General features: G+C 36.6%; 1 protein-coding gene across 3 annotated transcripts in view; it reads right to left on the reverse strand.

Moving 5' to 3' along the window:
• Positions 1-25,109, reverse strand: part of Cmss1 (cms1 ribosomal small subunit homolog) — a 321,594-nt gene that overhangs the window by 130,692 nt on the left and 165,793 nt on the right. Inside the window, exon 2 of one of the 3 annotated variants that reach the window (XM_078044393.1) lies at positions 15,862-15,911. The exons of the other annotated variants lie outside the window; for them this stretch is intronic. The gene's annotated coding sequence lies outside the window, so the exon portion shown is untranslated. The remainder of the gene's footprint in view (positions 1-15,861; positions 15,912-25,109) is intronic. 3 annotated transcript variants of the gene reach the window in all.

A 25,109-nucleotide genomic window follows, 5' to 3' on the forward strand; every position in this document is an offset into this window, starting at 1 on the left:
GGGTTTCAATGGAAACTTTCCAGAGCTGCAGCTGCCAAGCTTGTGGTTTTCTCATTGGCTGCCACTTGATAGAGGTAAGGCGGGAGGAAGGATTCTTTGAGGGCAAGTTCAGACAGTGAATAGTTCAAGGCTGCAACATGCCTACAAACTGCAAGCGGTGAATGGACACACAAACCACAAATGTTAAAGGGCACACTTGGTTTGATGATGTTTTTCAAGGTTTTGAGGGGCTGAAATCATTCTTTTACGGTACCATGCTTACAGAGAGTAAAATTAACATCTATAAAATAATGCTATCCTATAGTTGAGAATAGTTTTTCCAAACTGGTTTTTGTTTGTTTTTTTCTCATCAATGGCAATAGTGCAGTGGGAACAACATACATTTTCAGGTCAAGGGGCCAGTGAATCTGCATTTGGTCCTTTGCTACTTTGTGTTACCGGATCTCAGTTTCATCTTCCATAGGAGAGTAAGATCCATCTTGTAGCTTTCATTGTAAGCGATAAACAAGAAAACATATGTTAGGTGGCAGCAGATATTAACTGCTCAAAAAATGGTTAATTTTGATCATTGTCATTATTATTAATGTTCTTGTTATAAATAACTGTACTACCATTTATGTAATCATTATGGGTGAGCTGACCTACAAAGCAACAAAAGGTGTACTGATTTACTGCCTGTAAATTATTCATACTGTTTTTTCCCATATATATTTACTGGTGCATTATAATTATACAAAGTGCTGGGATTTATTGTTACCTATTCATACATGCACACAATATAACAATGCATACTATTTTTATAAGTGTTCCTTTATGGTGTTAAGTTTCCTGGTTCTTTTTAATTTAAAATATCAATATAGCCTTTATGCCATTAATTCTGTATGGCAGAAGACATTTTCCATGAGAGCTTTGTAGTATTATGAAGTAGTTTCTGCTGCTTCCTCCTTGCCTCAGACAGACTTCACAATGATTCACCGATATTGAAAATCACCAGCTGCCATTCCTAATAAAATGTTCTATTGGCCCTGCATACCTTATGACAGGCTCTGTGTTATATGTCCTCTTCTTGCTTCTTCTTTAAGGACAGCTAAAACCTGCCTTTCACAAATCTGAAGAGGGTTAAATCTAAATAACTGATCTGGAATTTGACTGAGTACAAACCAAGATTACCTAAAATAGAATTAAGGTTAAGTAGGCAATCATCTACTCTCCCTGAACATGCACCTGTACCAGAAATTCCTCCTACCACATTTAAAACATCCAGGTACCATGTTTTGTCTTTATGTGTCTTAACACCTACAGTCTTCCTCACATTTCATTATTTATTCTCCTAGGGGAGGGGTTAGCAAACTGTCCAGCAGGCTAAATCTGCTCTGCAGTTTGTTCGTGTACAGTGTGTAAGAATGACTTTTACATTTTTACATTTTCAATATTTTGAAAATATTAGAAAAAATTTCATGACTTGTGAAAAAAATGGAATTAAAATTCCCATGTTTATATATAAAGTTTTATTGGACCATAGCCAGGCTCATTCATTTAGCCTTTGTGAATGTTACAATGGCTGCTATGATGATAGAGTTGAGTAGTTGCTACAGAGACCATATGGCTGGCAAAGTCTTATACTCTCTGACCCTTTGGAGAGAAAGTTTGTTGACACTGTCCTAGAAGGTTTTTCTCTTGGGAGAAGTGACATAAGTACATGTAAGATACACTGTTTGCCCTACTATTGCCTTTCTGTCCCAGACCCTTAATTTTAGAAAGGAAATAGGCCTAGCCTGATGTTTCCTTGGCAGTGGAATGGGATAGTAAGAGAAATGACACAGGAAGCTAAGAGGTATGGGTCTTGGGTCTTGTTTTGATCTTAAGTTTTTGTAATGACTCTGGACAGTCAAGTAATTCTTTAGACCTATAGCATGACTTCTCCCAATTTGGGCTCTTAATCTCTTTTAAATTTGAATAAAGGAATCTTTCATTCACTTACTGGACCATCCAACTACCATCTCTTCTCTTACCCACCTCCCAAATCACTCCAGGATTTGTGGAAGCAAGGGGATAGGGAATTTTGGAGTCTTTCCAATGAATGGATGGATGGATGAAAATTTCAAATTCATTACTTTAAATTTACAAAGATGAACCCTCTAATGTGATTGCATAACTACTGTGATGAATAATTCATTCTGGACTCTACTGGAGATTGGCAAATAAAACTGAAGCACTTGTTTTCTGGAAATTCCCTATTATGAACATGCCATTTCTGTACAGTGAAAAGTTGCTGATGTTTGGGAAAATACCATCTAAGTTATAGTGGAAAAAAGGTAAGATCTAAAAGTTGAACAAAAGAATGGAGGCAGGATAGACAGACATCATTTTATATTCAGAAGAGAGTAACAAATGTTTATATGTGAATACATTTTGAATCGGACTTCTTATCTTATGGATTTTATATTGTAATTTGAGTCAGTACATTTTCAACTTAACCCAAGATTAGCTATATAGTTGCTCAGTAAAGAAAACAGCTTTAAAAATCATTTACACCTTAATGAGTTTCGAATTAACCAAGCTCCTACCATACCAATCCTTGCTGATGGAAAGGAAAGCTGACTTCATTATCACAAATCTTCCTTTTGCTAACTATATATCAATTTGTATTTGTAGAAGAAAAGCTATTAGATATTGGTCTAATGTAGAAGGTTTTATTAGCTAAGTCCAGTGATTACTCATCATTCCCAGGTTGTAGGCAGAGCCTGAAGTTTGGGCTTGTTATTTTGGTAATACTGTATTACTAGGAAACTTAGTAAACAGGTGCTCAGTGGGAAAGAAGGTTCTGAGAAAAGACTACAACAGATGACACGTGCATGAATGAGAATGCACAAAAATTTTTCTAAGTAGGGGCAAAAATAGTTACTCTGTCTCAAATATAATGAAAATTTTCCAAATTCATTAAAATTAGAGTTGGAAGCCAGGTGTGGTGGTACACGTCTATAATTCTAGATACTCTGAAGGCTGAGGCAGGAGGAACATGAGTTTGTGGTCAGCCTTGGAGCTGAACAAGACCCTGTCTTAAAAGGACTGGGGATGTAGCTCTGTAGTAAAGCACCCCTGGGTTTGAGCTCCAGTACTGGGGAGGCTTTTAATAAATATTGGGTCCAAGCTTCCTTCATGGAAAATTGACATGTACTTCAGGTAGTTATTGTATAGTCTTTGTCTTGTGCTGCTATAACAGAATTTCACATATTAGGGAATTTGTAAGCAATAGAAAATTATTTCTCATGGTTCTGTAGGCTGAGAAACCCAATATCAAGATGCTAGTATCTGGCAAGGGCCTCCTTACTGTATTCTCCCACACATTGGAAAGTAGAAGGGTAAGAGAACATGGGAATGGGGAAGGGTAGGAAGGGGACCAAACTCATTCTTTTACCAGGGACTGACTGCTATAAAATAGCATGTGTCAACTCAGGAGGGCAGAGCCTTCATGACCTAATACTTCTTAAAGGTCACACCTCTCAACAGTGCTGCACTGGGGATTAAGTTCCAACACATGAAATGTGTGGGGAAAATGCAAACCACAGCCCCCCAGATTGGGCCCAATCCCTCACTTCTGGTAGCAGGGAGACCCTTTTCTCATCAAGCCATTTTTTTTTTTCATTTTGGCCCAACTTCAATAAACTATAAGAGAAAAAAATGCCCAAGAAGAGTAGTCAAAAAAAAGCTTGAGCTAGAAAAGAGGAATTACAAGTTGCATTTTCAGTCCTACCAGTAACCCCAGTTGTGTAACTCAGAGTAAGTCCTTGGTGCTCTCTGGGCCTCAGTTTTCTTTGTGTAAAACTGGGTCTCTGGTCCTTTCCTGTCCTGTTTTTCTCTATTTCTCTATTTTCATTCCACACTACAGAAATGAAAAGCAGTTGTGAGAAAGCTACAAAGAGCTATTAAGTTTTTCTTCTTCTAGTTCTCACTTATGTCACACCTGGCTTCCCCTGCATGTGTCAAGGTTTTATAAATTTCATCCTAACACTTGGCCTTTATCTCAGCTTTTCACATCACCTCAGCTTGATTGTGCTTGATATACTGAATGATCCTATGACTCAGAATCTGCCCTCTGTTACTAGATAGCCTACTGACAGGGTAAGCCACAAAAGCCCTCTAAAATCAGTGTTCATCTTGCAGAATTTTGAAGTTAAGGAAAAAAAGAAAAAACATGAGAATGTTTTACTGTCCTCATATACTAAGCAAAGTCTGTTCTACCACCCATGGAATGTGAGTAAACTGCTTAGTATTGATTCATTTTTTTTATAATTAGAACACAGATGCTGAAATAAACCTTGAACTCAAGGAAAAGCTATGTCTTTTATAGACTCCAATTAAGCACATTTGGTATAGTCTATGAATAAACAGACTATTTTTAGAAGCAAACATTACACATTTTATTGTGACAGTGACTTGGCAAAGGTTGCAAATGCAATAGCAAAATGATTAATTATTTAGCATTTTACTTATGTAACTATAGTGAGTACAATTTAAAAAAACTTGAATGTGCCTGCAAGATCTTATTTTATAGAGTAATCATCATGACTAATATCAATAGTGTTATGTAACTAAAATAAAGCTTATTTTATGTTCAAAGAAATACACTTGTTTTTAAGGTATTTAAAAATTAATTTTAATATTTTACTTTTAAATGTGAAAATAAAACATTTTTCAGCCAAATAAGTCCAAAAATATTTTTTAAACCAAAAGAATTGTTGTTTAGGTGCTAAAATAACTGCTAACAATTGACTGACTTGCTTATAAAATATCATGGGTGTATCAGTCAGCTCATTGCTGTAACCAAAATTCCTGACATAAACAAAGGAAGGAAATTTATTTTGGTTCACGGTTTCAGAGGTTTTTGCTTATGATCACCTGTCCTCATTACTTTGAGCTTGAGGTGAGGCAGAACATCATGGCAGAAGAGCATGGTGAAAGAAAACTGCTCAGCTTAGGGCAGCCAGGAAGTTGGGTGGGTGGGTTAGGGGAAAGGGCCAGGGACAAGTACAGTCCTCAAAGGCATGTTTACAGTTACCTATTTCCCCAACCATGCCCCACCTGCCTATAGTTTGTACCACCTCCTGCTAGTCTGTTTAGCTATCAGCAGATTAATACGCTGTTTAGGAAGAGCCCTCAAGATCCAATCTCTTCTTTAAAGCCCCACCTCTGAATTTGCTACATTGGGGAATCAAGCCTCTATCACAAAAGTTTTTTTGGGGGGGAACATTCAAGATCTAAACCATAATAATGAGGATATATTTATGTTACATTTTGGTAAGAAGGTATCTTTAAAACAATCATTACTGTAAATAATTCACATTAAGAATTTTGAGTCTATTATAGCTGTTGTCACAGCTTATCAGAATCAATTCTTGAGAATTAAGAACTGACACTCAAGTTATCATTTTGCTATTATCATTGAAAAGAATCTAGAGATTTATTTTTTAACTAGATAAATTACCATAAATTCTTCGTCATTAGAAATGAATTCTATTGTATCATTGTATCTTTTAATCTTTGTTCTATAATTCAAAACTATTTATTGAGTGTTTCCTGGGTACATAGTATTTAAAAAAATTAAACATTCAGTAAGACTTTCTATGATTATTAATAAAATATATTACTTCAGTCTTTGCTAAGACCTATTCTCCAATATTAATGAAATTCTACTCTATTCATTAGAATGAACATTATATTTACAATGAGTAACAGGAAAACATCTTAACCCAAAGACCAAATAGCTACCACTTCTTACCTGGGATATAAAAATAACTTCTTAAATGCTTATCTTGAATAACTAAATGAATTGTTGGATGAGGAGTGAATGAAGTAAACTGTAGTGGCTAAGAGCCAGGCTGAAAATGATGGCCTGGGTTTATATAGTTTAGTCTTGTGACTTTAGCCAAATTACTTCAGTGTGTCTCAGTTTCCCCACCTGCAAAATGGGGATAATATAACTTGATATAGTGATTTAGGAATTAACTAAAATAATCAGTATAAAGCACTTGGCATTCCATCAGGTAATAGTGCTCAATAAATGCTAGCTGCTTTAGTTTTGTTATTCTTATTGGCTCTTGAATTTAGAAGTAGTCAATGTTAGATTTAATCAATATGAATGCTACCCCCAATGTTCCAGTACTCAAAAACTCTTTAACAGCTTCCCATTGAACTTAACAGTAACATCCAGACATCTCACCAGGGCCTTTGAGATTCGGTCCTGCCTCTAACCAATATCCTTTCTAATCACTTTCCCCCTCACTTTCCACTCTAGTTTCACTTTTCTCTTTCAAAACATCAAGGTTCTTTCTGCCTGAGTTCTTTACATAAATTTTTCCCTCTCCAGTGCTCTTCCTCTTACTCTGTTATAGAAAACAAGCCAAATTTTTCAGATGTGTCCTTCCTTTGTAGATTTATTAGTCCACTCAGGATACTTAAATAATTCACATAACATTTTCCATATTTGAAATACCAATACATTGGGAAAAACAATGTTGAGATATAAAACAATAAGTGTCCATTGAAGTTGAGCACAGTGGAAGTGGGATACCACGTGTGCAAGCAAAGTGCAAGAACTCTTCTGTAGTTTCTTGGGATGGGTAGGCATGATGAGACATTCATAAAGTCTGTCCCTGTGTAGCACTCACTCTTCTTTTTTGGCCTAAGCCAAAAAGGGATAGGCCAGGTTTGGCCCAAAGCTGAAAAATTGTTTTTAAAGATTAATTCATTTGGCAAACATTTATCGAGCACCTATAATATGCACCTAGAGGCATATTTCTAGGTGCTAAGTATACAGCAATGAACAAATATATAAAATCATACAAAGTCCTTGCCTTTGTGGAATCTACATGCTAATGCAGACGGACAGGTAATAAAGGAAAAAAATGTAGTGCATTAGATGAGGATATGTGATAGAAAAACAAAGCAGAGAAGAGGAAGAATGTGTGTGTGCAAGCCTCACTAAGATGACATTTGAAGTGGTGAAAGGGCATGGAGATCCTTGGAAAGAGGGGAGAACAACAGCAAAGGTCATGTGTGAACAGGCAGGAGGCCTCCTTGGCTGCAGAGATGAGGTCTGAGAGACTTATGGGACATCTGGGGGGACTTTAGTTTTTGGGCTGAGTGAGATGGGAAGACTTTGAGGGGCTGTAAGCAGAGGGGCAACATGATCTGATTTATGCTTCAATAAGATCTCTGACTGCAGGGAAGAAAGCATGGAAGCAAGGAGAATACTGAGGAGGCTCCTGCAGTAATCCTGGAATGAGCTGGCAGTACAGTCTCTGTAGTAGTGCAGTAAAGATCCGTAGAAGTGATCAGAGTCTGAATATATTTTGAGGGTAGAGCCAACAGGATTTCCTGATGGATTAGATGTGGGTTTTGAAAGGAAGAAAGGAGTCAAGGACAACTCCAAGGTTTCTGGCCTGAGCAAGTGGAAGAAAAGAGTTGCCAACATTTAAAATCAGGAGATTTAACTTAATAATCCAGACTTCCAGCTTCTCTCAAAAATACCGGAAGATCTAGTCCACTGCATAACTACATTTTTCACATGACAAAATTGAGCTAGAGCTAAGAAACAGCTGCTCCATGGACACAAAAGACAGTGGCCCTTTGGTTTATTAGAGTACCCCTGCTCCTTCTTGTCTCACATTTGGCCTTCTGGGTGACACACAGCTCTTTGTACCTGAGTGACTACTGCATGCAACTTGAGTTTAGGAACTCTGACCAATGTTCTCTCATATACTCATGGTAGCAAAAATACAACGTAAATTTGTCCAGAAGTTTGTCTCAAAAAAGGGAATTTTGACAAAGTATTTAAAAATAGAGCATCTACTACGAATTATCATCCTAGTTTACTTCCATAGCAATTTGAAAGTAACCTGGCGCAAAAGCCCAACCTCACAGTGAAAAGAGAGGGTCCTTGAAGAAACTCCACTTGCACATATTCCAACTTCCTCAAGTCTAAATCCCAAGGCTTAAATCATAGTTTGTGTCCCTAGTGCCCAGGAGTGAAGTAGATGCTGGACCACACTAGGTCCCGTACCACTTGGACTATATACAACTGGGAGAAGGAGCTATAAGGCCCAGGTTAGTATCAAGGGACACTAACTCCAGCCCTGTGCAATCACCAACAAGTCGGCTGACAAATTATTTTTGCTCTCTGTACTTTTGTTCCTTATCAACAAAAAACAGAGATGGTCTATGGTAGGACTTTTCAAACTCTAATGTGTATATGAATATCCTGCTATAGATGGTTGTTCAGCTTTATTACATATAAATCATTGGCTTAGAATAAAGTACCTGGTAACAGTGTCTTTATGGAAGAACTGATATGTTTTCCTTCAGCAAATAAAATTAATGTGAACCCAAATATCTTGTTTCATTTTGTCTATCAGGAAGCTCAGAGCTAAATGCACTGTTTAATAAGAGCAAAGCTATCTTATGTTAAGATATTTGAGTACAACATCTTTTTTCTACCTTCATATTTAAATGGTTTTGATTTTATTTTTAAGATGTTATAGGAACATTTTTGACTCTGGGCAACATCAAACCCTTGCTGAAAGTGGGTAGGGTAGGAAGAAAGCAATGAAAATAGGGAAGAAAGACAGTGATTAAAAAATTCTATCCAAATGGTATGAGGAAAGTTAGCATTTGTGATTTGTAAAACTGATCAATCATCCTGGTTGAATCCCAAAGCAGCTTTGTCTTAGAGGCCTATGCCCATTAAAAATTGCCTTTACATGGACAAAAGTAATCATAAAAAGTATGGGGCTGTGGACTGGCCAGGAGAACAGGCCATACATAGACCCAGGAAAAATCTTCGATATAGCCCTTCTCTTTTAAATAACTATGGTCATTTATGGATAGAAAGGACAAATCTCCTGACCTTTGCCAACTCTCCATGATAAAGAAGGATCAATTTTCATATCAGAATTCAAAGAAGATCATATTATTTGATATAGAAGCCCTCCTTATCTGTGAGGTATATGTTCCAAGTTGCCTCATGGATGCTTGAGTGCAGAATATTGAGCCCTATGTATACTATGTTTTTCCTTATACATACATACCTATGGTAAAGTTTAATGAATTAGGTATAGTAAGAGCTTACCAATGACTACTAATAAAATAGAAAAAATTATAACAATGTAATACAAGCTTTCTAAAATTTATAAATTATTCCTGGAATTTTGCATTTACTATCTTTGGACCATGGTTGATTGTGATAACAAATCTCGACGAGTGAAACCACAGATAAAAGAGACTACTGTAATACCAAAACTATGGGTAAAGCATATATCAAGACAGACAGTCATCAATCAAACTATACCCAGAAGCTTCCAGTACTGAATTACTGAACTACAATTCTGGCCTTATGTGTAACCCAGGAATGAGCCAATATGCTGAACACTGGAGGGTAGGAGGCCATTCTCAAATATGCCCCAGGTACTTTCTCAAACTATTCAGGAATTGTGTTTTGTTTCTAAACCTAAATGTGCTCATTGAACTAATTACTGTAACTACATAATTGAAATATTCTGTAAACAGATTAAATAAGACAATTCATAGAAACTATTTCTTATGAAAAGTACACTAAATAGTTTGAGGAAACCTCAAAAAGACAAATGATTTAAAATAGCTATAAAGGTAGATGTAGGTTAGATGATTATAAAAGACAGGAAGGAAAACAACTTGTATAAGTCTAGGAGGATTCTTTCTAGGTCTTGATCTATAAGAGCAAAAATTTAACAAAGTTGAAATGGGAAACCACAGAAAATGCAATCATTAAGGTATAATTAATCTAAGAAAAAATGTCAGTAATTGTAATCAGTAGACCAATAATAAAAGCGAGGGCCTTGGCCCTCCCAAGGCTTCTAGGGCAATGATAAAGGGAATAAGAACCATGGTAAAACGTTACAGAGGCCCTGTGCTTATTTAAAACCAAATGAAACAAGTAATAATGACACTGAATGAGCTTTCCAGAAAGTGGCTGAGGAGGGAGAGTAGATAATGAAGCTAGGATTACAGGAGAGAAGGGCAGACAGACACTACTTTTGACAATCTGGCATATACATATTTGTCAGCCAAAGAAAGAATGAATCCACTTCTGTGGAGAATCATAAGTTGGTCTCTACCAAGTTCCCAAGAAGTAAAGATTTCTTTAACTACTAGATTTTTCCCTTTGCCTCCCACCACTCCCCTTGCAGTTTTTCTTCCTTCCCCTTTTAAAATATGGTAAAATTACTTAATAAGTAATAGTGTATGTTGAATTTACCTGTACAAGGCACACTCTAAAAGAGAACACAGATTGCTTTGGTTTCCTGAGAGTAAGACATGCAGAGCATGAGTAGTTCTAGGTAGAAATAATAGTTTTCAACAGCGAGACCAGGCCTGTAATTTTCTGCAGCATACTATGACATCATGGTTTATATGAGGCCAACTCCATAAATCAAGCCTTACCTAATTAGAGATTCTTCTACAGATCTACATTATTAGAGCAAATAATTAAAACAGCCTAGGCAATAATGCAAGGCAGATCTGTTTACAAAAATGTTCTTTTTTCCCCCAAAACTTTTTAGTCTCAATACCACTTACAGATCTTTCACATTTAGTAAATTATAGACTCAGAGCATTTCTTTTAGTCTGACTTCACTTTCAAGGAATTCTTCAATTAACTTTACGTTGCTTTAAGCTGTTCATCCAACGAGAAAACAATCTGTGGTTTCTGACTCCTCTGCATGCCAATGGCTGCCATCCATGTTTGACTTTCAGACACACTGTCTCTTGAGAGCCAGGCTCTGTTTGCATAAAACCAACCAGTTGTCATAGCATTTTGACAAGCACTATAGAAAAACAAAGAACAATACTCTGTGGTGGCTAAACTGAGAGAATTACCACTGCAAGGGTGACTACATTGGGGACACACACAACATCCACACCCAACCACCTGGCCTGGCCCAGAAAGCAGCACAACTTTTATCCGTGAACTTTCCATTCTTAGGGATCATCTCTTTACCACCAATTACCTTTTTCCCCTTACCCTCTTCTTTCTAAATGGTTAAAAGATCTACAATTCATAGATAGGTATAGCTAATCAAACAATATGCAAAAGTGCCACAGAAATCTAAAAAAGCAAGAAATTGCACAGACGTTGCAATGGTTATGGTGCATCTAGTGTCAAATCTTCAGCCAAATACAGAGTAATAAAAAAGTATGAGCTCAGAGGTGGGACTTCAGTCCAAAACTTTGAATATTCTCAGTCTCTGGTATAGCACCTCAGTTAGAGAACTGAGCCTCTTGAGGCTCATTCACTGATGTTTTTAAATAAGTGCAAATAATAACTGGGCAGTGGAAAATAACCATGGGAACAAATGGTGGAAATAAATGATGATGGTTGAAGAAAAAGATCCTTAAGTTTTCTACCTATCCCATCGGAATCAGGAAGAACAGAATCCTCTCACTTTCCTTTCCCCTGTGCTTGACCTGTTTCTGAGTGTCTCTGACCTATGCTCATCCTATGGAAACACTTGAAAAGCTAAAGAATAATACACCAAGGATGATATTTGAAGCCCTCTTGAATACTCAAGCCCAATATAAGATACATGTACAATTTTCCCAAAATCATGCTCAATACTGTTTCTGTAATGGGATGTACAATTGTCGAAAGTGCAGGTCTTTCCAAAGCAATGGAATGAATCCTCTGGCAGAGTCATGCCATAACAAGCATGCAGGCAGAGCCAGAGGAATTAGAATGTACGCACAGGCCAGGTGAAGCCCAAGGGCTGATGGGGACTTGGCACTGGCTCAGCTGAGGTTATGGAAGGAGGGAACACCAACTGAAGCTCTGCTTGTCCTCTTTAGTACAGAACCATTCCTGACTTCCATTGCACCTGAGTACAAAGAGCTGTAGGATTACTAACTCACTTATAACTATTCCTTTCCCATGGTTTTCCCTGTTTTTATTTAAAATAATAAAAAAAACTATCTGAATTTTATTACGCATTTGGTTGGAAGCTACTGCAAATGCTTTGTGGAAAAAATGAGATGAGTATAATTATATCTCTGTGACTCCCCTTCCCTGCCCCATAAAAAGAAACAATGGGACCCACCATCTGGTCTATTCATTTTTCCTTCTCCACTAAGAAGGACAGAAATTCAGAATGTATCAGATATCCTTTAACCTACAAATCACTGTTTCAATGAATTACAATCTCCTCATTAATCACTTAAGGAATCCCCAGAACTCTCTGAAGTTCCTAGAATGCAAAAGGGTTGGCAGAGAAAGGGGGGGTTCACTTTAAATTGAGGCTTTCCCTGGATATTGATTTTAGATCTTCATGTCTCTTCTTAGATTTTTAAAAGAACCAGCAACAAGAACACTTGATAAAACATTTTCTGTGGAGCCACAGTGCAGCTCTGGCTTCAAATTCCAGAGCTCAGGATAACTCCCTTCCTGCCTCTTTGTTCTTTCTGACACTCAGCTTCTCTGAGTCAAACATAATGTGTTGAGAATTTTTTTTTCTCCTATGAGGCAATTCTCAAATTCTGAGAAGGATTCCTTTTCTTTAGAAGCTTCTTGTCCAATGCTTCATATCATAAGCTTTATTTTTTTGGAGTAAAAATGCTGAATTTGAACCAAAGGGGATGTGGTTGATGGTACAAAAACTGGAGTTTCCCTTTTTAACCAACTCTAAAGAATGAACTCACTATAGTATAAGGAGAGCCTACAGTGTTTGATACCTTAAAAGGCAGTAACATAAGGACAAACATATCCTCTAATGTTGTACGTGAAAGCAGTAAGCTGGGGAATTCTGCATTGGGATTTGAGGTGTAGGAAATCTACACACCTTGAAAAGTAAAGCACACTGGTACTAAGAAAACTTAAAATCAGTTACTATCTTCTAACAAAGTAGCTCTTACTAAGCAAATAATAACATGTATACTGGATGGGCAATTTTTAAATTAGACTACTAAAAATACACACCTTAAGAACCTGAAGACCATTTTTAAAATGTTGTCAATTATTTTTAACTTTCAACAGGATGCGATTCCTTTTGGCAAGAGTAGACTGAATGATGTTGCCTTTCTGCCAATTTATTCATGTCTTTTAGGCCTTGGCAAAAGAAACTACCTTTTCTGTGTCTTCAGAAGAGAATGTCCAAAGCTATGCTGAATCTTGCATGCCCTGAGCTATTTCAGATCTTCAAAGTACCCAGAGCCTTAAGAATCATTTCTGTTTCGAGGTGGTAGCATCTGTCCCCCCCGCCTTGGATTCAGTGATTGAAGAGAAAATATTTTTTGGTTATCTAGTGTAAACTTGTACAGGTTTGAACTTAGGGTATGTATAGCTTCTGGCTAATAAACTTGTCTTTTAAGAGGCCACAGTACTAGATTTTAAGTGAGATGCTCCAGGTTTAGGAATATCTACAAATGACTTATTGGAAGAATAGCAAAGATGAAATCAAAAGAGAGTATGAACAATAACATAAATGCAGATACAAGGCTTTTAAAAGGTTACATCAAGGAAACAAAAACATTAAATGTAACTGCATTTTAGAAAAGGAAATTACAAGGTACATGATATGCTAGAACAGTTCTCAATTACAGTAAGGCTTTCCAGGGAATAAGAAAACTTGTATGGCTAAACAGAGTGATTAATGAATCAGAAATTTTACTCAGAAAATAAAATTTCATATAATGTATAGCACTCAAGCCAGTTTCCTTGTGTCACACTCCTCTGCACTGAGAGTTTAAGAGAAATTTCTCTTCTGTAGGGACACTTTTGCTTCAATAATCTTAGCATCAAATTTCAAAGGCTGTAAGAATTCTAGAAGCCATATACTTGACACTGAATATTTTTTTCCTCTTTGTGGTATTGGGAATGAACTGAGTGCCTCACACATGGTAGGTAAGTAAGTCCTCTCCCACTGCTGCCTCAGCCCTAAAAATGTCTTAAAAATATTGTTCCACAAATGAATGGGAAGATCTTCATGCTTATTGATGAGAAGAATTAATATTGTTAAAACGTCTGTACTACTCATAGTGATTTGAAGATTCAATATAAGACTTGCCAAAAATTTAATAACATTTTTTGTAGAAATGAAAAAAAAAATCGTATGAAACCATGAAAGGCCTCAAATAACCAAAACACTCTTGAGCAAAAAGATGGAAGCATCACAACTACCTAACTTTAAAATATACTATAATGTTACACTAAGTAAAAGGGCGTAGTACTGCCATAAAATTAGACATAGACCAATGGAGAAAAATAGGGAGCCCCAAAATTATTCAACACATTTATAGCCAATTGATCTTTGCTTAAAATGCCAAGAACTCAAAATGAGGAAAGTCCAGACTCTTCAATAAATGGTATTGGAAAATCAATACATCCACATTTAGAATGAAGTTAAACCTTTATCTCATATCATATATAAAAAACAACTCATAATGCATCAAAGACCTGAAACTATATAAGTACTAGATGAAAACATAGGTAAAAAGCTTCTTGACACTAATCTAAGTAGTGATTTATTTTTAATATGACCATACAAACACAGCTAAGGAAAAAAGAAAAAGACAAATTTAAGTGATTGCATCACCTAAAAAAGCTTATGTATAGCAAAAGAAATACTCAATAAAATGATTAAGAGACAACATGGGAAAAAATATTTGTGAACCAAATATGTGATAAAGGTTTAATATCCAAAATAGCTAGAAAATTCAAATGCAACAGCAATAAAACCACCTGTTTACAATGGGCAAAGGAGCTGACTAAAAAGGCATTTCTCAAAAGAAGATGTTATGCGAAGGCTATAAAGTTTTAGAAAGGAATTCTGGAGATCATCATGCAGTATGGTAACTATAGCTCAAACCAGGGATTTTAGATTTTGGTTGCTTATTTCTCAGTAGGTCAATAGCTATTTAGTGCTATACAAAGAGAAGCAGTCCTCTAAGAGAGAAAAAAAAAAATTGCTAGGATTCAGCTAGTGAAACAATCTAGAACTACCAGGGAAAGTCATTTTGTTGTTATGATGTATCTATTTCTTTCACCCCCACAGAATCTTCAGTTTGTATTTCTGAAATTGTGTTTTTCTATTTCTTCTATCAAATAGCTGTGTTTTAAAATGAACAAATATTTTAAAACAACATATGATTCAAAAGAAAATCTTTCAAATGATAAAATGTCTACTTACCAAAAATTTAATAACATTTTTTATAGAAATGAAAAAAAAATTCATACGAAAGCATGAAAGGCCTCAAACATGTGTAGCAACATTTTGAGGAATATCAGATTTTCACCAAAGACAATCAGAAGTCATCACTTTAAATTTAATTGGATTCTCTGAAATAAACCCAATCTTTCCAATTACAAGGAAAGCTCCTGAAGTTCTAAATGGCAAAATTGATGAAAAATAGCTAAATAAGGTATGTTCCTTTCAATAGTGATATATATATATATATATATATATATATATATATGTGTGTGTGTGTGTGTGTGTGTATGTGTGTATATATATATACACACACACACATATAGTTGTAGATGGACAATTTATTTTATTTATTTATTTTTATGTGGTACTGAGGATCGAACTCAGTGCCTCACATATGCTAGGCAAGCACTCTGCCATTAAGCTACTGAGCTACAGAGCTCCAGCCCCTCAAAAGTGCTTTTTGACATGTAAATATACTCAGTATTATGTTTTTTCCTTTGTTTCCCATACTCCCCCTATTTTGGTCTTCCAGAGAGGGTACACTACTAAGGTCAATGTTGTTGGAAAACACAGATTAAGAAATAATAAAAATGACAGTTTACATTATTTGATAAAAATAGTAATACTTTACCAAATGGAAAATTCCATCAAATGAAACGTCACTTGAATCAGATGACTTACCTAAAAATAAGAAAGAGAAAGATGAGAACTTGGTATTGTATTCAACCCTTGATATATGAAAACATACGGTAGATGAATTATCCCCAAACAAACTATACCAGATCAGGAAACACCAACTCCTTTAAAAAGGAAATGGTAAACACAGAGCCAAAGAAATGATGAATGAAAGTGGTGTTTACATTCAAGTCACTTGGCTTTTATTTGTATTTTGGGAGGTCAGTTTTGACAATGTGGATATACATGCATTTAAGGCCGCAGTTGAACTGTGACAGAATATTCATGGCACTTTCTTTCTCAAGACCTCTGGCTACTGTCTTAAAGAGAGAGTGTCAAAAGTGCAAACTTTCAAAAACCTTCACCTTCTATGACTCAAGAAAAAGGTGCCAGTGTATCAAGTGCTACTGTAATTTCCTCTGTTGATTTTCTTTCCCCTTAACACTAGATGTTTTGACTGTTTGCTTTTTTATTTTCCAAAGTGTATAGTGATGTTCTTGAAAGGTGCCAGATTAACAACCTGGGGAAATTAAGAGCTTGCTCCGTTAAGAGAAAAGGCTCAATGTGGTGGAGGTGATGAAAGGCTTCCCTGTACTATGCTTGTCTATGTATGTTAGTCTCTGACCCACAGTTGCCCCAGCCCTCCAGTTTTCATGGTCCATTAGTGTCTTTTACTGCTCAGGTTGCTAACAGGGGCAGACAATCTAATTCCTGCTTTTAACGCTATCATTATTATTACTACTACTGCAAATTCTTAACTTCCTCGAAAAAATTATGTGGAAATTTTTATTAGCTGACATTGTATTTCAGGATAACAGGAAAATAAACTGAATGAAGAATCTTATATTCTTGATAGTGTTGTAGGTTTGGTTAAATCTATTAATTTCTACAAATAGGAGGCAAAACTTTTGAGTGTTAAGTAAAAACAGGCCTTAATAAACTCATTCACTGCATTCAATTTGAATTCTCATTCAGAGAATTTTTCCTTTTGATTCTACTGCAGATTGTTTAATTATATTATTTATTAGCAACTATGGTAAAAGTTTTGGGGATATTGAGGCTAAGACTATCATTTCATATGAAATTTAAAAATCAGCATTGGAGAAAAATATCTCTTTCCTATACTTATAGGTGTTCCAGGTTTCTAAACTTTCCAAGCACATTGTAATTATCGATTAATCTGTCTCATGCCCAGGAATCTATGAAAGGATTTTGCTTCAACTACATCAATGTTTAATTGTCAACACTATGCTAGTTCTCCAGGCAAAATACAAGGGCCATAGTAAGAACAATTCTCCTAGTCTGGAATTTCTAATAGCAAGGGAATCAAGGCTAGCAAACATATGCAAAACATTAATAGGAAAATTAAGTACAACCCTGAATGCTGATGACTAACTGACCAATAATTACTTAGGAATTATTTGGAAAGATCAGAGTATTAATCCCACAGTTGTTCTCAATCTTTGCCGTTGTCTTTCTTGTCAATGATCAAATTCTCAGCAGCTAGAGTAGATTTCCATCTTGACATAACCAGCATTTCCTGTAATTACTAATCTCCAGAAGCACTGGGGAAAGAGAATTGTAGGATATCAGCAACGACAGCAAACACATGGTAACACTTAGAGAAAGGGTGCCCTGGCTTCATCTCATATGGAAATTTTGGAAATTTCAGTTTGGGAACCTTTGGCTGTTTTTTTTCTTTGCCATGCATAGGTTTTATCAAGTTAGTCCTTATGGTATTAAAACATCTGGCACCAGCTCACATCTATGCTATTGCTGGCAGGGAATCTAATTGGGAAGGAGGGGTGGAGCAGTCACCTTTATCGGAAATGACCTTAATGTTATGGAAAGGCTCCTTCCTTCCCACTGTTTAAGCAGCCTTACTGAAAACCTTAAATCCTTTGATGTGAGAAGAGATTATCTCCAAGAGCAGTAGCAATTTATTATAATTATATTAGTATAAACATAAGAAGGTGGAAAATGTTATGCCAACTTAGAGGAGGGCAACACCCTATGTATAGGTCCCAGGCAAAGTTGTGCTGGGGGAAAGATAATACCCAACTTCTATATCCCAAAGGGAGGCCTCAGTTTCCCATAGTGCAATTGAAACCTAACTACTTCGAAAATGTATAGCCAGGTGCTATGCAATAAACAATGGGTGGCAGGTCACCAGAATTGGTTCTCTTCCCTAAGCGTCTAGTTTTGCCAATTTGCTTTTGGCTCTGGGTAACTAATATATCTTTCCCAACAATACCTGTCAAGTCTATATCATAATTCTCAATAGTAGGAAGTGAAAACAACAACACCTGTTTTGTGTATATAACACTCTAGCTTCTATCAGTGAAGCACTTGTTTGATTCAATGTACTTTAATGGTTGGCTATGAATTGCAATTGGGGAAATATCTTTATCTTTCTGGGCCAATTCTGGGTCTCTCTACTTCAGCCATCCAAGTGAGAGTGGATGCTTGTCTCTAACTTTCTTCTTCATGTTTAGTTTGTCTTATTGGTTTGTCTTTACTAGACATTGGCACCTTTCATGATTTGGCTTCTCTTATTACCTGTCTCTCTCTCTTTTCCTTCCTGCCTCCCTTCCTCCCTCTCTCTCTCCCTTTGTTTATGTGGTGGGAGATCTACAAACATGGATTTCTAGAATTTGATATTTTACATAAAATGGATCAATGAACCATAGCAAAAATAATTTTTTGTGGACATGTCAATTAGGCCTTGTGCTACATGGTCATCTAGTCAAATGAAAAATTCAGACAATAAGATATTTTCAATTTGACAAACAAAAGATTTTGTAAAGGGTAGATCTGAGAGACTCCTATCACTATTATGGTCATGAAGAAAACAGAAAAAAAATACAAGCCTTTAGAGCAAAAAAAATAAAAATAAAAAAATAAAAACGACAGGTGATTTCTCCTTTTCTTCCAAGTTCATACATCTGCCAATAGGCTAATAAATGCCAAGGACACAGAAACACAGCACATCAATGAAAATTACAGGCCACAAGATGGTGTAAACCTCATGTGGAAAATACCAGCTAAGGTACTAAGTAAGCCAGGAAATACTGAAAGAGTTATGAAGATGAATATGTTCATGTTTTGGACAAAAAGTACCTAAAATAAGACCAAAATAAAAATTCTTTTAAAACAAGTTTTTTTTTTATCCTTCACATGCATATTAAAGATGGTTCACTTTAAAAAAAGTTTGCAATGGCTAAGTAATCAAATAACTCAAGACAATGCAGGGTTCTACCCATCAAGAATGCTTGTTTAGTTTGGCTGACATGCTGTAATTATTAATTTGATTATCTGATTTAAAACATAGTCAGGAACATTTGCTCTTAGCTTTAATTTCTTAAATAGTAAATTCTAGGAGTCACATGGCAAGGGCCAAGTGCAACCCAAATTGGAATTTTCTTTCAGGAAGAAAAGACATAAGATAAACAAGCTAGATTCTCATTACTCTAAAGCTGAGTTTTAATAACATGCAATAAAAAGTGTTAAACTAAAATTTCTGGGATTTGAATGATGGCTTTCATGATTATACAGAAGAGATACTTTTTTTTTTTTTTTTGGTACTGGGGATTGAACTCAGGGACACTCAACTACTGGGCCACATCCCCAGCATTGTTTGTATTTTATTTAGAGACAGGGTCTCACTGAGTTGCTTAGCACCTTGCTTTTGCTGAGGCTGGCTTTGAACTCCCTATCCTACTGTCTCAGTTTCCCAAGCCACTGGGATTACAGGCGGGCGCCACTGGGCCTGGTGAGATACTTTTTTAAAAGAGACTTTTGAAGCAGAAAATTACAGATGAACTCCCATTTTTACCCCATATACATGTTGCTGATTCACATCGGTTCCACATCCACTTTTTTTACATACTGCCATACTAGTGTCTGTTCATAATCTGCTTGAATCAAATGTATGAAATATGATATGTCAAGAGCTTTTTAATGTTTTGAACAACTAATAATAAAAAAGAATCAAAAATAAAAAAATAAAAATCCATAAATAATCAATTATTTCCAATTAAAAAAAAGAAAATTACAGATGTTTACCTCACGAAAAGGGGTGAAAGACAGGCACAAATTTATCCTCCTGTGAGTAATGGTTATGATAATTGTGAGGAAGGAGGAAATACTGGGGCTGGCAAAAGTATTCGAAAGATGTAAAACTGGGCTTGGTGGCTTGGGAGGCTGAGGCAGGAGGATCATGAGTTCAAAGCCAGCCCCAGCAATTTAGTGAGAACCTAAGTACATCATTAAGATCCTGTTTCTTTTCTTTTCATTTTTTTTAAAGAGAGAGAGAGAGAGAGAGAGAGAGAGAGAGAGAGAGAGAGAGAGAGAGGGGGGGGAGGGAGGGAGGGAGAGAGAGAGAAAGAATTTTAATATTTATTCATTTTTTTTTTTTAGTTTTCAGTGGACACAACATCTTTGTATGTGGTGCTGAGGATCGAACCCGGGCTGCACGCATGCCAGGCGAGCGCGCTACCGCTGGAGCCACATTCCCAGCCCTAAGATCCTGTTTCTAAATAAAATATTTAAAAAAGGGCTGGGAGGGGAATGGGATAACAAACATGGAGGGAAATGAATTACAGTAGATGAGGTAGAGAGAGAAGATGTGAGGGAAGGGGAGGGGGGATAGTAGGGGATAGGAAAGGTAGCAGAATACAACAGTTACTAATAGGGCATTATGTAAAATTGTGGATGTGTAACTGATGTGATTCTGCAATCTGTATTTGGGGTAAAAATGGGAGTTCATAACCCACTTGATTCTAATGTATGAAATATGATATGTCAAGAGCTTTGTAATGTTGTGAACAACCAATTAAAAAAAAAAAAGGCTGGGATGTGGCACAGTGGTTAAGTACTCTTGAGTTCAATCCTCAGTCCAAAAACAAAAAAAAAAAGTACCAGTCATGAAGAACTTGTAGAAATTATTTAGGGCAATGACTTACATAGAGAGAAAAATCCAAAGATACAAAAACAAAATTTAAATAAGAGCTAAAGATCAGATGAGAGCTGGGGGAAACATGAGTTGAGGTTAGTATTTCTGCGGTTTTCTTATTAGAGGCAATAAAACTGGAGTCAGTCTCTATTACTGCCCTGACCTCTAGCAAAGTTTATCCAGACTTCTATGTCTAAGGACTTTCTGGCTAATGTTGGAGGGTTTCCTAGAATCATGTACCCCACTGGAATGCAGTGGCCACACCTGTAATCCCTGTAACTTGGGAGGCTGAGGCAGGAGGACTCCAAGTTCCAAGTCAGCTTTAGCAACAAAGTGAGGCCCTAAGCAACTTGGTGAGACCCTGTTTCAAAACAAAATACAAAGGGCTGGGATGTGGCTCAGTGGTTAAGTACCCCTGGGTTCAAGCCCCAGTACCATAAATAAATAAATAAACCCTATTTGTTTGTTCAATTCTATTACTTTGGGGATCTACCTTGATGATTGCTTCATTCTTCCCTCCTTTCTCTTTTTGGGAAATAATAGAAATTTTATAAGGCACAAAAACTTTTGGAATTTATAACAATCTCCTTTTCCTCATACTCAAAAGTTTTCATTACTACTGCTAACATTTTGCATGTACCTTGTATTTCAAATTTTTCATAGCTTTATAAGTTTTGTTAAAATACATATTCCTAACCTAATCATATTTTAAATAATAAAATTTAACTTTAGAATGATAAGAATTTGATCTGTCAAAAGCTTACTTCACTAGATTTTATATCAGATTCACATTTCCTAAGCCAGAGGCTTCATAAGAATTCCCATCAATGCTAATAATATGCATATTTCATCATGGACTCATATTTAGTAGGTCTAGGTTTGGGCCCTGGAATCTTACAGTTTTAATAAGAATCCAATGAGATTCTTATACACATATATTGGGGGCAGAGGAACCACTCTGAGATCCCATCCTAAATTGAGCTCCTGGCTTCCCAGCTTCAACCACAGATAGCCTGTCTCCTAGTGACAGTAGTAAAGCAGTCTCTTTAGTTCACACTGAATGTTGAGCCAAAAATACTAAGTGAGCAACATGAGAAAAAGAAAATAATTGCCAATAAGATTTCATTTCAACAATGAAATTGTTGTAAGTTGCTGTACAAATACAGGAAAGAAAGGGAGGTGACCTGGTTGCAACTCCACTTCCTTGAATGAGATGAGATTTGTTATTATGAATGGGCTGGTTTTCTATTCGTGAGACTGAATGTTTACTAGCCTTTTGGTTATGTTCTATATGCTATATTTTGTCAACCCCTCCTCTCCAGTCCAGTAACAGCCTTGCAGAGCTAGCTTCAATTCCCCAAATTGCAAGCAACTGAAAACCTAACTACTTAAAAAGGTAACTAAAGTGATATCCAACACTTAATGGGTGTGAGACTAAAAAGAATCTGCTAATAGATGCCAATAACTGTCCTGACAGTCTTCTCTCAATGGCCAAAACTTCCCTACCTGTGCCATAGAGATTCTTAGGCTTAGAAATTCAGAGTTCCTCCTGATGACATCAGTACTTCTGCTCTTAGATCTCCAAATCTTACCTTTTGGGTACTAAAACCACCCAATCCCAGACTTCAGACCTCAATTCCTGTGCCATCTCTTTCTCCAAGTCTTTTTTGAGTTTCATGAAATCCTGCTGATTACTCTTGTCCTGATGTTAGATGATGGTCAATAATTATTTGCATCTTACTTCTGACTTTGACTATGACTATTCTTTCAAAGGTTATCAGTGGGCTGGGGATGTGGCTCGACTGGTAGCACGCTCGCCTGGCATGTGTGCGGCCAGCGTTCGATCCTCAGCACCATATACAAACAAAGATGTTGTGTCTGCCGAAAAGTAAAAAAAAAAAAAAAAAAAAAAAATCTCTCTCTCTCTTAAAAAAAAAAAAGGTTATCAGTAACTAAATCCAATGGAGTTTTCTCACTTCACATCTCACTTTTGTTAATTTTTCTTCCCTTGGTTTCAGTGCTAACACAGTTCTCTTAAGGACACAATGAATACTTGATTTGCTCAGTATGAATACTTCTAGTCTTTCACAACATACAGAAAATGGAAGATATGCTTAGTTGCTAATATACAAAATATTCTGGAGCTGAAGACAGTTTTAGTATACCTAAACAAAAATCCCCTACTTGATTATATGCAACCCAATATCATCCTGCAGGAGCTAATTTTTACTGGGGCTTAAGTTTTTGATTTTTTTTTAGGGATTATGTAAGGAAAAAATAAAACTCCTCAATTTGTGTCAAAATTACCTTATCACTCCTCTAGGAAGGTCTCATGCAGGACTCTCTCAGAAAGCCCAACCCAGGTGGTTTTACCCTTGAGCCTTGGCACAGATTACTGACTTTGGGTGAATAAAAGAAAGAATGGTTATGTATAACTATAATGTACCAATAAAAAATGTAGAAAAAAAAAGATGGAGCATTTGGCTTGTGTTTAGTATACTTGTTGTACAAAATAATACCACTCTGAGCAAAGCAAGATGCTTACTCTGAGAGACACACAGGAACAGACATGAACTGAGAAAAATCAATATACATCTTCCTTCTCAGAACACTCCTAAGTACAGACTCACTGGATATAACGTGAGGAGACTTGTCTGCACAGGTAACATTTTGACTCTTTTCTCTTCTGACATTCATTTGTTGAGCAGGTGTAGATGAACATATACAAGTTTAGCATTTCTTTTTTTTTTTTAAAGAGAGAGAGAGAGGGAGAGAGAGAATTTTTAATATTTATTTCTTAGTTCTCGGCGGACACAACATCTTTGTTGGTATGTGGTGCTGAGGATCGAACCCGGGCCGCACGCATGCCAGGCTAGCGCGCTACCGCTTGAGCCATATCCCCAGCCCCACAAGTTTAGCATTTCTATGATGCAACTCCACTTGAGAACTTGAGTGGTTATTGTCCAGTAAACATGCTTAGTCCTATTCTCTTTGCTTTTGGCATCACAAGACATTAGATCAAGTGTGAAGATCATAAATCAAATATGAACATCACCCTAAGAGAACTTGCAAAAACTTCTTGAGTACATAGATTAAACACATTTGTGATAATGGAAAAAGCACTGTACTTGATATCAAGAGATAAGGATTGCAATCCCAATTCTGACATTAGCTAAGTGAGCCTCCTCTCAAATGTTACAGGCAGTAACTGCTTCACAGGGTTGCTTTGAGGTTTAAAAACACATGTGAAAACATCTATCATAATCATGGCCCACAGTAGGCATTTGCTGCAGGTTTATTTGGTGTGAATTTGTTGATCCTAAGTTGAGAGACAAAATAGCCATGGAAGTAAGAAAACACTGAAAGAGGAAGGCACATAGTGGGTGCTATGAAAGTATGTACTGACTGAACAACTTAAGTTGATAACCAGACATCAAGCTGCTCTGAGTCAATTTAAATTTGCTTGTCCTAACATTCTTTTATTTTTTTCACATGGTCATTGGTACAAAGTCCAGTTATGGCTTCATAAACATAAGCTTAATACAAAAGTGCTTCTAATCAGATCTGGCAAGAAAAGGAGAGAAACACAGGGTGAGGTAAGTGTGAGGCTATAGTGCTGAATAACAGGGATGGCAGTACCTCAGTGCATGAGTCACACAGACACCGAGTTGTACACAGCTAGAGATAATTCGCAGGTAAACGCCACATGAGCCATTACGTCATTCCTCCTCTGCCCTTTATTCATCAATCATGTCGCCTGGACTCTGATGCAATCCAGCAAGAATGTCTGATTTGCAGAAAGCAGAGAGTCTCAGAACACACACATACTCATCAGAGAAAGCAATATGAACCCCAACTGAAGTATCTGGTATTTCCTTTTGTTTAAATAACGCTGTAGAGGGGAAGTCTTATGGGTGGGATGTGCAACTATAGATTATGCCACCTGGTCTGAAGGACTAAAGGTCTATAAGACCCCTTTTCCACATCTGTACAATCCTAAGATCTTCAAGGTCCCTCTCAGCTCTGTAATTTAATCATTAAAAATCCAGGCCAATCACACCCATACGATGGGCAGATAAGCATTTAGTTGACACTTCAGGCACAAAATCAGCTTTATTTCTTCTTAGTTATCTAGGTCACTCAGATTTTAGGATCCCTTTATTTCACTCTGAATTACCAGGAGACTGTGTAGCTTGATACAAATCTTATAAAAGCAGGCAAGAAGTGGCAAGTAGGAACTGGTGGATCTA

This window comes from Ictidomys tridecemlineatus, chromosome 3 (genome assembly GCF_052094955.1).
Source record: "Ictidomys tridecemlineatus isolate mIctTri1 chromosome 3, mIctTri1.hap1, whole genome shotgun sequence".
NCBI lineage: Eukaryota > Metazoa > Chordata > Mammalia > Rodentia > Sciuridae > Ictidomys > Ictidomys tridecemlineatus.